Genomic DNA, 18,259 nt, shown 5'->3' on the forward strand with positions numbered 1-18,259 from the left:
AAATCTCCCCCCCCTCCCCCTTTTTTTTTTTTTGAGGGATAGACAGCTAATTTTTGCAAGTACTGGGATGCAGTGTTAGGTCACAGAAAGCTGAAAGTCAAAAAAGAACGCAGTGATATACTCTGAAATGCTGATACAATCTATCATATAAAATTTTTTATGTGAGCAATCTGTACTAGAGGAAAACTAAGTTAATTATGCCATGAGAAAAAAAAGTGTGATTGAGCAAGTTCATCTGTAGTTCAAAAGCTAGGTAGCAACAAACACTATACAAACAAGAAATGAAGTTTAATAATTCATTTATTATCTCCAGTCATCACACACTGATGTTTAGATGATTATTCAGGGCCTGAAGCGCCTGTTTCCTCCTTTCTGAGAAAGGAGAAAAAATTGAATGTAATGGAGCTGTGCCAGGTGGCACAAACTGACATCAAGAGAATAAACATAGTCCCACATGGCTTCGCAAAGCTGTGAGCTCAGGCTAGCAACAGCAACCTTTTCTGTATAGGTAAATAACATTCACTTATGATTAGCTAAAAGAATAAGACTGCTTTTTGAATGGGATCAAATACTGTTACAACAGCTACTCACCATGGATACCGAAGGTGTATGAAACGGTGTAATCACAAACATCAGCAGCAGATGAAAATGCTCATACCCAAGCTGCCTAGCACCATCCCTCATCTGCATATTATTACCCCTACAGCTGAAGGATTGCAGAGCATTACTTGAGCACACCTCATCTATATCAGTGCAAAAGCAGCCAGGCAGTGACTCTATCCACCAATACTGCTGACAGGTTTTTGGTGAAAATCAATTCAAGTTATCCAAACTGTAGAATAGCAATCTTTAACTGCTGCAACATCCGAAGTCAATTCTGCTAGATCTGGAAGGATAATATGATCATATCTTAACTGTAAGGAGGAAACAGTATAAGGAGTATTTGATAAACAATTTTATAACATAAGATATAGATGCCAACACATACGGCACTAAAAAAAAAAAACATACAAGCAGGGTACTACCACAACTCCCTGTATATGAAATTCTACATAGCCAGAGCTCTGGATAGACAGATGCAGTGTGAAAACACTGTCCTTGAGACATTTTAGATCACAGGCAACTGTTAAACATCCAAAATTTCTGGCAGTCCACCTTGTATCTTTACTGTTCATGTTTTAACAACAAATGCTATGAAAGCAATACAACTCCACTCAAAACAACCTGGCATACTGGCAACTTCTTGGCTCCGGTATGGAATTAATAATTTTGAGGAAACATGCAAGGCTTGATTTCCAAGACAGATATCTTCTACTGAATGAATAATTAGTAAAAGTTTTGTGTTTGAAAAATTATCAAAGTCTTTCCACCCTTTCTAGTATTTTCAGTAGCAGCACCTTCCAGCCAAGTTCAACTTGGAAAAAACAGCTTTGAATGTGGCATAATTGTGCTAATACCATATGTCACAGTTTTTCCTCACTTCCTACTTTATTGTAAAGAGGGCAGAGCCAGGCTCTTCTCAGTGGTGCCCAGTGACAGGACCAGAGGCAGTGGGGGCACACCGAAACACAGGAGGTTCCCTCTGAACATCAGGAAACACTTTTTTACTGTGAGGATGACTGAGCACTGGCACAGGTTACTCAAAGAGGCTGTGGAGTCTCCACCCCTGGAGATACTCAAAAGCCATCTGGACACGATCCTGGGCCACTGGGTCTAGGTGGCCCTGCTTGAGTAGGGGGGTTGGACCAGATGACCTCCAGCGGTGCCTTCCAACCTCAACCCTTCTGTGATTCTGTGATCTTAGCCCCCCACTATTACAATGCCTTCCTTTCCCCAATTTGATGGATGTTAACCATCCTTCCCCCCCCTTCAACTTGTCTCAATATTAACTTAATCAAATTAAAGTCAGAGCAAGTGTACTGAGGTATGTACAGTTGGAAAGCCAACATTATCTGAGACATGGATAAAATCTTTATGCCTGCAAGCTTGTCTGCTGTTTTTCTATTTCACAAGCTGGTCTAAAATATTATCATTCTAAGAAACAGGACAACATGCAAGCTACATTCATTTGGATAAGACTGGAGAAGGAAAGTATGAGGGATTATCAGGTTCAGACTAGCTTACCACTACAGTTCAGTCACCTAAGTTCTCATGAATACCAACTGGATGGGAATTAATTGCTTTCTTCTCTGAACACTTGTGGCTCTGTACTGCTAAGGGTTTTCAGCATCACTGTTGGCAGTGACCCCATGTGCCCCATCTTCAGTTTGTAATTTTTTTTTTTTTTTAAAAAAACATTTGTACAACTGCGACTTTCACTGAACTCGGATCAAGCTGTTGGGTCACTCATGAGCTATGACCTAACTATTTTAGTTGCTGTTGCAGGTAAAAAGTATTGGAAAAATTGCACAGGATAGTACAGTATTACTAGTAACAGTGAAATGCTTTGAAACGTCCTCTGATTCACAAATGGGGGAATCAAGCAGAACTCAGTTTTAAGATGAGGTCAATCAGATTCAAGAACAGCTCACATGGCACCTGCTATAGAGATGACAATCCAGTCTGTTCCAGTCCCATACTCCTACACTTTCATCAGGCTCACAATTCATATTCAAAACCGCATTCCAAACATATTTAGGTCAAACACAGAAGTTAACATATTGCTGCACTTCATTACCTCTCTCCGTCTACAAAGAGTTGTGGACACACCACCTGTAATTTCTGCAGTAATATGTTCGCAGATCGGATGGCAGAAGGGCTCTTTGGTATGATCCACAATATAACACTAAGGAATTTCACCTAGTCCCCACTTCTTTTTTGCATACAAGCACAAAGTGCAACCATGCAGACCAAGCTACTCATTCTGAAAACAACATGCAATCATTTTGCACACCAAATAGGAGAAATGAGACAGCCTCCTTTTACTTTCAGCTAGCAAATATTTGCTTTCCATGTTCTGCAGTTAATCATCCTGCTCCAGGCTGAAAGCAAAGGAGACAAGATAAGACCTATTAGACCAAAGAAGTGTGGGGAAAAAAGTTAAAAAATAAAAAAACCCACAGTAATCCAAAAATCAAGTACAGGCTATTGCTGGTGCTTATAATAGCTTTCAGAAAGTCAAATAAACACAGATTACTAGCAAGGAAATCTGAAGTTTATGTAATACACAAAATCTTGAGACTATTACTGAAAGTTATGAAGTGCTCCAAAGACTACAAATGGCCCCCAAGGAAATAATTCTAAAATAATAATAATAAAAAATTAACCAGAAATCACAAATCGCATTTATTCTGGCATAAGACCTGTATATTTCTTGGAATTAAATATCTGTCTTTTTATTAAAAACATCCATGTCTGTTCATGTTGGGTTTGAAAAATGAACAGAAGACATTTGCTAGATTAACACCCTTGCTATCATGTTTTAACTCTTTAAAGAATCACACAATAAAAAGTTAGCATCTGATTCTTATCAGTTCACAATGCAGTCCAAATTTTTTTTCATTAAAAAATATTAACTTTATTCCTCACTCATAATATAAAACAAGACAGAAAGTAAAGAGTTAAAGTTGTTTGGCAGCTGTTACTTAAAACTCCTTTGGGTTTTATAATTTGCAGAGCATGTCAGTTCCTCCACCCTGGAACTTTTTTAAAACACCCAAGCAGAGGAATGTCACAGCACGATCATCTGCCATCAGTACAACAGTCAGAGATACGACACAGCAGAGGACCTCCTCCTCCTCCAAATCTGTCACTTGTAATAAATTACGGTGTAGCCAGCAGCTGAGTGAGACCAGACAGAGAAATCAAAATTAAAAGAGTATGTAGAATCGGATATGACCTATATAGAAGTGATGGGTAAGGCTGAAGAGAGCAGTATTTCTTAGAGGGAGAGGATATGCAGAGAGGAGGGACAGGGACAGAGCCAAATGGCACTCTACAGTGAAAGGGACAAACAAGACCATAAAACCTTGAGCACTGTTATTAAAAAGGAGCAGTTTGAGGCAGTATTCAAGCACACAACACACCAGTTTCTTGTTAAAGGTGCTTAGAAAGTAAAGACCAATGTATAGCACTAAAACCCAGCCACAGTGAAATCAGATCAGAGACGAGGTCAGCATTACAAGAGCTGAAGGGCAAGCGCCACATAGCAACCAGAGACTGTCTTTGAAGAGAATACCTAAGACAGAAGCTTTTGCACAATTGAGTAAGAAAGAAATGCTTGTGTTTATAATTCTTCAAATAAATGACCTTTTTCCCCATAAGCTCCTCTTTTCTGCACCTATGGAGAAAGGCTATTCCATCATACAAACATCATGTATCACCACATCAAGCCCCTATATCTGGGCAATACAAACCCCCTTAAAGCAGAGAAACCCAAAGCAGATAGAGAAGCTAACATTTAAAGATAGATAAACTGCTACTGCATCATTTCATAACCTTGCACTAAATTTACTTCCTCTAAAAGTATCCACTTCCACCAACCCCAAGCTGTCAGCAAGAACTAATGAACAGTAAACTACCCACCAGCTCCTACCCAGTATTGCAGGATAGTAGTTCTGAAGCAGTCCTGAGCACATCAGTCTTTGGCAAATAATGGTGGGCACATTTTTCTCTTACCAATTTAGAACAAGCAGCCAAAGCCAGTAAGACACAGATGGGTACCTTTCATGTATCTGCTTCTATTTTGTTTACCTCTTCCAACTACTTGCATTTTTGTATGAACTTCTTTTCCTCTGTTTCTACCTTATTTGCCTTGCCCTACTGCACAGCTTACAGCATTAGAAGGGGTCACAAAGCAGAACTTCTGCTATTTAGCTCCCTGGCAATGGAAAAAGGAAAAAAAATGCAACAACTTGACAGGTTACAGCCCAGCAGAACCCCAGCCACAAGCTGGGGTCCTCATGCACTACTGCTATTTGCAGATATATAATAGCCAAGTAAGAAGTTACAGCAGTGGTAGGCAGTGCAAGCCCAGCATCTGCCTCCTGCAAGTACTGAGAGCAAAACAATGAGACATTTGTTCCAAGCTCATGCAGCAAGGCAAAAACAACTGCACAGCAGCCACCGTTCTTCTGAACGGAAGCCAATAAGATGATTTTGTTTTTTTCATTTCCCCCCAACGAGTTCACAAAGTGTTCATAAGAATCATCCTTTTCTTTTAATTATTGCACAGATCCATATGATCTGGATGCAGAGTTACTCAAAAAGAAGCAGCAGTGGGGCTGGGATGAGTGTGAAGAACATGAGCACAGCCTGCTCGCTGCTGTATGTTCTGCCACACCAGCCCATGCTGAAGAAGCTGCAGTTTAGGATCCTCAGTTGGCAGAAAGCCAACACAACAGACTTAAGTCTGGACGCAATGTGTCAAAAAGAATACAAAGGACCGGCCAACACCACAACAGTTAGTAGCCATGAGATGCTGCCATGGCTGTCAAGCTAACCAAGCTTCCCTCAAGTAGGAAAAGCACACACAAACACGCTGTTCTAGCTACAGCCCCTTCTATGCACATCCCTGCGTGGTAGTAAAGGCCAGCGAAATGCCTTATTCCACCTACACATTCAGCATCTCTCTTAAGGAACCACTGAGCAAACAAATCCTTATCAATCACTTCTGATGGGGATTAAGAATCTGGGAGAAGAACAAGACGCATGGATAAGAGTATTTCAGAAGCTGAAATGCAGCTGTATTTCAAGCAACTGGAAGGACAGGTTGAAACATTGCCAAGTTGTCAAGGACAACTGACTCATGAGTAAACACCCAGGTAATACAACTTTTATAATGCACAGTTGGAAACACTGGTCAGAGGCAAGTTCAGGTGAATCTGACAAAGCATAAAATGTCTCCAGAATTGCCACGAATTGTTTCTGGACAGCCTCCAGAAACAAGAATCAAGAAACAACTAAGTAAGTCTTAGCACAACTCCCTGATGAACTATGCATCTTTTTCATGCTTTGTGCTCCTTGCTCTGAGGGAACCATAGCAGCATGCTGAGGAGGACACATGTTCATCTCCTCTGAAAGTCAAGGTGGTCACAACTGTGTGAAGAAGTCACTGGCCACTCCACCAAGGCCAATTTCTACACCACAGCTGCTGGCAACAGAAGTCCTCTTGTCAAAAGTGACAAGTGTGGCAGAAGATTCAGCCACCAGACATATTCTAAAAAGATGAATCAGTGTTTACAAACTGTACAAAGAGATCAATGTAGAAGACACATTATGTTACCTAAATATGCATAATTTTATTTGATACTTTATATTTCTGATAAAGAAAAACGACAGCATGTCAGTTCCAAACAGGTACACCGAGAGTACAGGAGTAGTTAGAAATCAAGGACCTACTATCACTACCAAAGAGAAGAACCTACTAGTATTGATTTTCAGTAGCATAACTTGCAGCATAAGACATTATTCTTTCACTTTTACCTATATTAAAATCTCCACAAAATTCCCATTCTCTTGTTAGAAGGTATTGTGGCTTTAATTGAATGTCTTACCTTACATAGGGGTAATATAATCTCGGAAGTATGTTTTTTTTTTTTCCCCCTTTGGTTACAAAGCACCAATACAGAATCACACAGGCTCTAGCATAAAGCACCACTGAGTTGGGAAGAAGAAATAGAAATACATGGAATTCACTGGTTCTGGGTAAACACATTTGATTCGACATCTGGCCAGTTTTTAGGGTATCTTAACCACCTCTGGAACCCTACTAATCTTAATACAGATAAAAAGATATAAAGCAGGTCAGGTCTCCATTTTAATGCTAAGCATATTTGTGTTTTTAGAAAGAATAATTTTTAATAGTATCGAAGGCACTATCACAGACTAAAGGTTGAATTGTCTTGAGCTACTAGAATGAGAGAAAAAAATTCTAAGCAATATAGGTTTACGTAAAAGATTTAAAAGTCTAATATTAAAATCCGCTTTTTCTGAGAAAGTTGGAAGTTTGTAAGAACTCCTGATAATAGTATGCAAATGAAAACTGCAGGAAAAAAAGACCAGAAGCCAGTGATGCTTAATTAGAGGCCTCAGATTGTTTAAAAATCTTGAACAAGGAAGTACACATACTCATACACTCAATTAATTCACATGCCTTCTACCTGCTAGCAAGGGTTTATTTCAAATCTATTGCCATGAACAAGAAAGAACAAATACATCTGTATACGTTTGCAAGCCAAAGCTGCTTTGAACAAAGCAAGTGAGCAGAAAAGACGACGCAACTCCTGGTGTTATTGAAATAGCCACAGCAATCCAAGAACAAAATTGAAGCCAAGTATCCTGGATAACACATTAATTTCATAAAATAATGACCATTTACAAAGGACAATCACTCTAAGTTGTTCAAAGTACAGACTATCATGCCATGAACACATAACTGAAAATGGTGGAAAATGCATTACAGTTTTACTACTGTGAGGTAAGCTTTGATTCATACCATATGGACTTACAAGACAAGCATGTGTGCAGGTCTGCACATGTGTGGAGGAACACTGAGGTCTCCAACCCACAACTGTATCCATCCCAGTTTTCTAGCAGAAGTAAGGAGAAGACAGGAGGATTCCAGTAAACACTAAATTCAAAGTTTTTCAGAGTCATTCAGGAAAGCTAATCATACTGACTCACTATTTATGTCTCAGAAACCTGGTAATTAACACAAACTGAAATAAATTAAGGTGTGAAGATAATACCTACTATCAATATAATACCTAGTTAGGTTTGTATTTGTTCTCCTCTTTACAAGGCCTAAAAAAACCCCCTTAAAACCCAACAAAACCAATCATACTAGTATCTGAATAATTCATGACAAGGAAAGGGATCAATGGACATAACATTAAGTTCTTTTCTTCTCCCGTATTCTGTTTAACATGGTATAAAACATACAATATTTTCATTCTCCCTCAGGCAAAGAGGTCCAGTGAATGCAACACATGGCTACCTCAAAATCATGGGTCATCAGTCTGGGTTTAAAATAAAAAAAAGCTAAGCCAAATATTATACTAGGAGCACAGAGAACATTATTTACAAGTTCAAGTAACAGTGAGGCAGTGAAATTTCTGCCCCACGTCAGCATCATGGTCAGGAAACACTGCTGTGCATTTGCTCTTCCTCCAATTCAATATATACCTTCTTGGAAATGGTAAAATCACCACAGTTTTGTAAGGCACAGGCACGCAGATTAAATAATACCTGGATTGAAGAAACACCTGAGGGAGTTTGGCCATAAGAATTTGAGCTTTAATATTTTCCAGCATGCTATTAGGCTAGCGGTAAGGGAAGATGGCACTTGATCATTCTGAGCGACTGATGCAAGACTTAATACTTGAATGCATCGGATATTAAAAAGCATCATTGTTTATGTGCAATCATCCATAGTAAACAAAGATTCTCTACTGCTCTGAAGGAATCTACAGGGCTATCACTTATAAATAAGAGTTTGATCTTGAAAGCTTACATACACTCTGTTTTGATTTTTCTTCACCACAGAAGAAGTTATGAAAGTATGGAGTATTCACTTAAAAGCATGCATTAACTTGCACATGAGAATAACCATTACCTTTCTCAGACACCACCACAAAAACTGCTCTACTGTTACCTAGCCCCTCACCCCTCAAAACCCAAGGATTTTTTCTGTGCAGAAAGTTAGCTTGTGACATGACACTGCTTCGATCCACTTTCTAATGACAACATCTGCTGAGAAGGCTCACTCAGCTCTTTTGGCAGCAATAGTAAACTATGCTTTAAAAAAAATGTTACTGAAAGATTAACTACACACCCACAGGTAAAATTACTAATTAAAACAAGATCTCCAGCAAGATTTTGAACATAGCTAAAGAGTGCCAAGTAGTTTTTGCTGAGGTAAAACTTCACTGAGCAGATAGATACTCATAAGGACTTCCTTCTTTAGATCAGTTATCTAATCAAATGTCTGGAAAAACTAATAGTTTTCAACAAGAATTTTAGTACATCAGGTTCTCTTCCTTCAACAACTGATTTTTAAAGTACTTTTACTAGTTTAATATTCCAAAGCCTGCTGAAGTTATAACTCAATAGCTTGCAGCAGTAAGTAAACTTGAAATTCATCCCATTAGAAGCTCTTGCTCCTACTGCTTCAGGCTGCTTGAAGTGAATGTATTTTAATTTTCACATAGACTGCTAACAACAATATTTACATCAAGTAAGTTTAGTGCCATAGTTCCCTCTAAAAAGTTTTAACTAGCAGCATACTAAAGAATGAAATAACTATCCTGTAAGACCAAAGGACATTTTAACTTTTGAAGAAAACAAGCTTCTTCATATTAAAGTTTTAACAGTAGGGAAAAAAGTGACAGTCCGCACACACAGGCACTCCGCAAAACAATGAAAATACAGCCCTCATTTCAAACATCTGCGTTCCTGGCTCCCGTAATCATGAACCTAGAGACTGGCTCAAACTTAAGTTATTTGCCAGGACTGCAACTGCAGCACCACACGCTGAAATAAGCTGAGTTGCAAGAATACTCTGGGTATTAGCAGTAAAGCTAAAAGAGCAAGTATATTGCTGTGCTTCACTGCGTCTGTCAACATTATTACCACAAGTAGCTTTTTAAACTACTGTAATATTTGTCCAGGTCAGCATGCTACTCAGCAGGTTTCAGAACTTGCCAGGAGCACAATTCAGAGGGAAGCGAAGAGAGCAACTGTTGCTCCCATCTTGAGCTGATGACACCCATTCTGCAAACATAATGCAGCGCCTGGAGAAGTTTATCGCCCTGCTGCCCAGTGGCGTGTTCCCACCCTTGTCCACCTCACCCCCTGCAGACCATCAGTCCTGCCTCCAGAGCTCCTGGACCCATTTATTTCCCTAGCAATGCTTGCCCAACTCAAACAGAAACAAGAAACGGCCATGAACACTCCCCAGCAGGCTTTCCTGCCGGTCTGCAGCAAAACCACTCCAAGCCTTTCAAGATACAAGAGGGCCAACACAGGGACAGAAGGAGGAAGAGTAGGATAAGGAGTGAAAACTTCTAATCTCTCAGCAGACACCCTGATCTAGGAGATGTCAATGCAGAAGTGCAGTAACTAAGGAAAGCAAGGCAATTATCTGGAGGAAAGTGGGAATCGCTCTGGCTGACAGACAGTTCAGAGAGGAGTGACCAGTATCAGGCGTCATGCGTTAATTATGCCAAATCGTACATTCACAGTTAGCTGACAAAAGTTACCCTACCAGAATGCTATGCTAAGTGCCCAGTACTGCCCTCCACATTTCTTCAGCGTTTAAACCAGCCAAAGTGCATCATTTCCTCTCAAGCCATTTGGGACATCCGGAGCGCAGAGAAAAGATGACTCAGGTACTAACCCACCCGTTACCCTGTAACTGGGAGAAACACTCATGAGCACTACATCTCACAGTTCACCTGAGCTGAAACTGTGGATGAAGCTCTGTTTAAACTACCATGCAGGGTACAGACTGGATTATCTGAGGCAGGGACAAAAACCTGTCCTGATGGAGACAGAGATGGTCACAGCTGAAAGCTTCTCAAGTCATCTGCCAGTATTGTCTGCCAGTATTCACTGCTCTAATGCAGTTTTTTTTGTCTACTGTAGGCAAATTCTTTATGCTTTTTCTTTGAGCAATGGGGTGGTATCACATTTGCAGACAATAGCCATCTCCTTTGAGCAGTAACTTTTAAAACAGTTAACTTGCTAAATGTTGTGCCCTACATCTTATGTTACATTCCACAAACAACTTAATCCTGCATCAACTGGCACTGCTGCCATGAAGTCCTTGTTTTCCCTTATCAGCTCCTCTCAGACCTTTCCTCTGCATTTTTGCAATTCCCGATTAATCCAACCAGGGAAGTGATCCAGGTGAAGACTGAACTGGTGCATACAGGAGTTTTCAGTTGGATAACTTCCTCAATCTGGTTTGCCACATTGCTACACAAATGCCAGTAAGAGAAAACAGACAAAGGTGAGAGTAACAATGCAGCTTAATCCAGAATAAATCAACTCTTGGGAATACAAAGCTAGTTAAAAACATGGAAAAAACATGTAGACAAGCCCAAACAACTCTACAAGCCTCCTTACTTGTTTCTAAACCTTTCTTTTTGTTTATTTACTCTTGGGAGTGAAACACTTAGGCTCATAAGCATAATGCTGAAAAGACAAATGGTTTAGAAATGTAACTAGACAATAACTCTCGTTTGAGTCTTGAGAAATGCATGATAACCCAGCCAGGTAATCCAAGAGTGTGTGTTCTTTCACATAGCTTATTACATGGTATATATTCAGTAGCTCTAAGGATGAGCCAGAGGGCAACACCGTGCTGATGGAACTTCCAGTTACAGTATCTGAGGGAGGATTCATCTGACTAAATGGCAGTACACAGTGTTGTCTAGGCTGCCATGCTAGTCTGTGGAGATTCACACAGCCCCATTCATCTGACCAGATGTGCTTACTCCAAGTGACAGGAATGACACGCGGCTCCATTAGCTTCATGTCTGTAAAAGGACCGTGGATGACTAGCTAAGATGTAGCCACTTGCAGACCGCAGACACCCGAGTTAGGCAAGATGCCTCCTACCCTGGATGACAATTGCATATCCCTCGCATGAAAAGTCTTACATTCATGTATCAAGTACAGCCTGAGAGATGAGATGTTTGGATCTTAATCCTTCACTTTGCACAACTGTTCATGGTATGATGGAGAGCAAGAGGGCTGGACAAAACTACTGATACATTAATTTCCCCCCAGCAGCAGTCCAAATACAGCATTTACCTTAATTTGTTGCTGCTTTATTATCAAGCAAGTCTCACAACATCATTTGAGAAATACTTGTTACTCTATTAGTATATGCCCTTGCTTATAAAGGATGAAAGACCCAATTTTTTCAGTAATGACAATCACAAAGGTGGGATGAAACAAGAGGGAGCTCCCAACACTGCTATCACCTCTGTTAATTACTGCACAAAGAAGAAAGGCCTCTGTTTTCTTTAACAAAGCAGGAGTACCTTATGCCTCTACCTCTTATTTATCTCAGCATTTACTGACTGTCAAGGTAAGCTCCCCTTTACTGTTAAACACTGCTATTGTATTACTCACACCTACCACACAGTACAGTAGTTCTCAGCACTTTTGCAGCTAGAACTTAAGAAAACTGGAAGCATTTTGCACCTTATTGGATTCAGCTCCTTTGTTGTCCCCAAGCCAAAAGGATGCGGCTACTTCCTTCCCCTTGGCTTCCCCCTGCGCTCCATTTCCTCCCTGCTAACTGCAGTTGTGGCTGCGTCTCCTCAAAGCCTGGTTCCCACAGGGCAGAGAGGCTGAGGGTGGCCCCTACAAGAGTCACACCGAGTCCAGCAAGGCTTACGTGGGGTCCCCTCTACTGTTACGTGCTCTTGCCTCCCCATCTGAAAAACAACCATTACAGCAGCATAGAAGAGTTTTCCATGGTGCAGGTTCCTACTCACAGTGACAGGGAGGCTTCACCTCCTTGTGCGTGAGGTGTACAGACAACGGATAAAGACAGGCCTTCACTCCCTAGTATGCTTCCGCAGTATGGCACAGGCAGTGACAGCTCACAGAACTGCAAAAGCCAAGAGTAGGAACAATTAAAAGATGCTTCAATGTTGAATTTCAGGGGACTTCTGTGCCCTGCCTGCAGACTACTTCTATTCAAAACATACTTTATATCCACAGCAGTTCTGTTTAAATATACCCAATCCCCCAAGTAGCTAGTGAGGGAGCCAAATTTACAGACTATACTGTACATAAATTAATTTTTCCTTCAGATCGTCTCAAGATCTGTTGCTCTTCAAGCTAGCAAAAACGTGACAGAGGTATATCTGAAGCAGAACACTGGCATTTTACATGAAATGAAAATGTAGCTCTATGTTGAAATATACTTAAATACTACTTTCAAGGGCTCAGACTCACCATTATGTCAAGTATGATTCTGTCTTAATATTTTAAAGTGAAAGATTCAATGCACTTATTAAAAGCAACAAGAAATTACAGTATGTTCATATTCTTACAGCTCTGTATTAACAAATATATACATATCTTTCCAGTTTCCAATAAAACTAAAGATGGTGTTTGTAAAAAGCATGTGTGTAATGCTTATTACCCATACACAACAAGCCAGATATTACATTAACTGAAAACTTAATGTAAACCAGCTTACAGGAAAATGTTTCTGGAATTTCTGAAGGAAAAAAAAAAGCAGCACTGAGTTCTCTCTGGTATTTCCCAAAACAAAAATGTTTTAGTGTACATTATTAGCATGTATTACATTTAGTATTATTAAACTCATTTGTTCTAGTAAATACAACCCTTTACACAGGCTTCTTGCCTCCCTTATTTGTGCTCCCTGACAAGTAAATGGTAAAACCATTGAGACGTGTGGGAAAAGCAGAATACCGACAGTGCAGCTCTCTCAGAAGTTGCCTTTCTTCCTATCTAAAGGCAGAACTGATACATACTGGAGCAAAGGGAAATTAATACTACAAAAAACGCAGCTTGCATAAGGTAATCCGTGTATAAGGTAACAGAAATACTGAAAGTGCACACTTTGAATTCAAGTTGCAGGTATTTTAAAGAGATTTAGTTTGCCTTTGGCTGACTGGAAACATAACTATCTCCCTAAATTATAAGCTCAAGGTACGTGACACAACTGTATCAAAAGTCCTAGAGTAATTTGAGATATGTGGAAAAGAAGCATCATTCCCAACCATACTGCTATCCAACAGCCAAACTTCAAGCAGTGTTGTTAAGAAATGCCATTAAAGCTGAACCACCAAGCTGCCAGGTACTGTGCATACTTAAACTGACATGACCTATACATTGAGTTTCCTTGCCATGCATTTTCCTCTCAGTTTTCTTCACGCACCAAGACTGTGGTTAGTCATTGCCCACAGAAGACGAGTAAAAAACTAAATGGCAGTTTGTACTAACAGGAGGCAAAGTGACATTTCTGCTCCTCCAAAACCATTGGAGATTTCTTAAGTTTTCCAACAAACCTAAAAGCACAATCCTTCTTCCTCCTCTGCACACAAATACATATACCTAGGCTTCTGTCAAATTAACAAACATATGGTAAAATTTCATTTCATTGCTACCAGAAACCTCTCCTGTAGAGAGGGGACTGCTATTTGAAACCATTCACTTGGCCAGAAGTTGGCACAGAAAGCAGCTGTCCCTAAAAATGTCATGAACCAGGTTCTAGTCTCAAGCAGTAAGAGGTGTCAAGTGTGAGTGTAAAGAAAAAAAAAGACAAGAGAGGGGAGAGAGAAGGTTGTTTTAACCTTTGTGTTAGGTAACACATGGCAATTAACACTGTCTCAAGAGACAAGTGGACAAATGACCACAGGGAAAGCCAGCATGTGAATTTGCTGTCACTTGACAAGTGCATACACACATTATTTAAGGTAAGTTGAATCACTTTACTGCAAGGTATTACAAGCCAAAAGGGTGAACACAAGTGTTTAGCAGGAAAAGACTACAGTTTTAAACCCTCAGCTCACCTAGGTAACTTGTTCATCCGACTGAGAGAAATCAGTTACTAGCATTTGCAGGCATTAGTAGTTTCAAGGTAAACATGAAAAAAATAATAAATGCTTACCTGGATCTGATAACTGATAAAACCAATTAATATCTCATCCTCATTAAGATTTTACAATACTATCTAATAGTAAGTAAACAATTTGCTCCTCCACTAAAATAAAACACCATCTTTTGTACTGCTTTAGAGCAATTTAGCTTCTACTCTTATGAGTCCATTTGTGGTCTCAATGAGATGAATGTTTGTATTTGAAGGTCATTAGTAATTTGCAGCTGATTGAGAAGAGATAGTACAGCAATGCAAGATGAAAAAGACTTTATTTCTGCATCATCTAAACTTTATCATCATGGCTATAACTGCAAGCTTGGGATAACTGGCTTTAAAAAAGCCAAGAACTTGAGGGTCCCCTCACAGCTGTTACTGTGCTGTCCAGAAAAGAAGCCTTTACAAAATGTCCAGCTGAAATGGTTGTGAAATTCGCTTTCACAATGTCAACTAATGTAATGGCTGTTTGCAGGCAGACAGGCAATGCCAAACAGCAGCAGTCAAGCATCAAGCCTCCTGTCCTCCATGCACACAGAGGGAGAAGATACTGCGGATTCTGACTAAGTAGCAACAGCTGAACTTTTATTCACTCACCCTCATACTAGGAAAAAAAAGTATCTGCCTGATCTCATTCTGGGATTATGAAGGTGGGATATCCTGAGCATATTCATCTACTAGTAGACTAGTCCTTGAACTGGGTGCTATTTATTACTCAATTATTATTTTATTATTCATAACTTCTTCATTTTGAACAACTAATGAAATACGAAGACCAATGAAGACATGAATTAAAACCAATACCCACTGCAGCAGACAAAAGTCATACTGGACGTCTGCACTACAACACAATATTCTAGGATTTCTCTTAAAAGAGCCTCCCTAGCATCTACAAATGAATCATCCTCATCTCCTACTGCGAAGCAAAGTTTACAGGCGACAAAGAAATGTAACCGCTTCTAAAATGACACTGATTCTGCTTACATTCTCCCTGGGTTAGTGTTACCTCTTCACATAACTCTTAAATTCCTATTTGCCAAGGGTCCCTAAGTTTAAAAAGGGATCTGTTCATATGAAGAAAACTCACTGTGTATTTTGTCTGTACTCGGACAAATCACCAATTCCCAATAGGAACGCAACTTAAGGGTTGGTTTGGTTTTTTGTTTTAATTAAAATTTCTACACATTTCAGCATTCAAACCAATTTTAAGTTCTGGAATACCTGATAGAACAATTAAAAAACAATCAAACACACACCACCAAAACCCCTCAAAACCATAATTTAGTCCTCATCTGAAACACTTGTCAGGTTTTAAGTATTTGAGAGAAGTTAAAGAGGTAAAGCCTTACCAATCCTAAAGCATACCTTCATGGACTTCTAACCACCACACTGCTGGGGCTCTAAGCATCAACACTGACAAAAATGAACAACTCATCTGTGTGGATTTTAACATATTGAAGAAAATAAGTTACTGAAACTTAGAGGGTACCTCCATGACCTTCAGAGGCCACAACAGATCTGCATAATGAATCAAATAAGGTAACAGCGTGCCAAAGTCATCCAATTTTCTAAATAGGGTGCTAAATGCAGAGCTTAATTACCAATACTTTCCATATTCACGAATTATGTAATCAGTCTGGCCAAGCAGAATTTGAAGCTGGGCCTGTCTGAACATACAGCTGAGAGCAGCAAAAGAGAGAAATGCTTGATGCAGAGCATCACTCCTCATCCCTTCCTTAACCAGAACACTGACTACAAATCCCACCTTCAAATAGCTCCAAATCCAAGACCTGTTTATTTGGTCTGTTAACACAGGCATGAACATCTTAACTGAGTCTCATCTGATCTGTCCCACCACGAGGAGGGCTCTCCGCCCTAGTCTCTTGCAACCTGTCCAATAATAAATATTGCAGCTGAAGCAGTTACTCCCTGATGGCATCCTCTGGCTTTCTTACCTCCAGCTTTATTCCAATCCCTTCGTTTTTCACTAGTCTCTTCCCAGCCACAAGGGGAAAGTCAATCACCTGCAAACATCCCTGAACTTTGGCAATGGCCCTCCACGTGTACCTACAACTATCACCATGGTGCTAAAAGGGCAGGAGGGAAAAACAGTTGGTTTAGGTTTTACAACCATTTAGCACTTACTGTGCTCAGTATACAAACAAGGAATGTGCCTGGTACTAAAACTCGTTTCCCCAGAAGATGTTCACACCTGATGATTAGGAACTTATTCAAAGCTACAAGCTGGCATCACATAAAATTTCAAAAAAAGACTCATGGTAACTAGTGAGCAGAATACACTTCAATATGAGATTAGCTCTACATATTCACTTACCAATGTACATGTCCAAAGAGTAAAGATGGGCTCGTGGACTTTGGAAAATGATGCTATCTATGAAAACTCAGATGTTCTTACACGGAAGATAAAATTAGACCATTCTATTTAGATAGAAATGTTCTCTACTCACTGACATAGCTGCTATTACTCAAATAATCAGCTATCAGGCTTGATATGGATGTAGCAGCTATAGAGACAAGTCTTTCCACATACCATGAATTGAGCTTGACAACAGAAGACGAGATTGACAGGGCAGTTGAAAGGCACTTATTTTGCCAATTCCTTACCACTTTGATCACATCTATGGAAGAGATTTTCCATATGAAAGGGATTTTCCATATGATACAGAAATTACAATAGATTGTTATCACCTTGGTATCTGAAGTGCTAGCTTCAAGGGATGAACACAGTTCTGTTTTTCTGGCACACTTATCAATAAACTCAGTATAGTCCCAAGTTTACTGGCCTTTGACTTATAGTTTAGTACTTCTTATTCCAGAACTGCTATTGTTTTGTCCTTAAAAAAAAGGCAGAATCTGACATTACATTTGATGTCAGATTGCCTAGCGTGGTAGGTTTTGCTACGAGATACCAATACCTTTTGAACACTGAATGAGAGCACAGGCCCACCTGGATCTTACTTAGTACACCGCAAATACAACCACAAAAGAAAGAGTTCAAAAAGGTTACTTTTAACATTTTCCTTCTTGTGGCAAGCATCGCTTACTGATTCTTACCAACATGCGAGACAGGAAAGCTTAGAGGAAACAGGACATAAGCGTACTCTTCATGTGGTCTACTTCCACCCCACCGCAGCAGGAAGGATGCTGCCAACCCATCGCCACGAAGGCTAAGCCGGCATACGATCTCTCATCTGAGATGACACATTTAGCCACTTGACAACGCACACCACAAGGCTAACACTGACCATGGGGGAGGACATTTCCTCCTAGCACGTTTCGTACCCTTAGGTAGACAAGTTTTCTGCTTCCTAACATAGCCGTGGTCCCAGCAGGAACGGTGCTGCCGCAGGATCCCTGTCGGAGCCCGCTGGGAGGAGGCCGAGGGAGGGGCTGCCCTCCTGCCACCAAACGCAAGGCCGAGGGCAAGCGGGGCACGGGGGAGTGTCTCCCCCCGCCGAGTTTCCACACGGGGTGAGGACTGGAGGACAGGTGCACCTCGCCGCCGAGGGGACGCCTCACCGCGGCACCTGTGAGGATCAGGGCAGAGCAGCTCACGGCAGGACCCTGGCCCGGCCCAGGAGCTGCTCCAGGTGCCGGTGGAGCCGCCGTGGCCTCCCGAGGGGCTCGGGCGCCGCTGCGGATTCTGCTCCCGTCCCG

The sequence above is a fragment of the Aptenodytes forsteri genome, unplaced genomic scaffold (assembly GCF_000699145.1).
Source record: "Aptenodytes forsteri isolate BGI_AS27 unplaced genomic scaffold, ASM69914v1 Scaffold172, whole genome shotgun sequence".
Lineage (NCBI taxonomy): Eukaryota > Metazoa > Chordata > Aves > Sphenisciformes > Spheniscidae > Aptenodytes > Aptenodytes forsteri.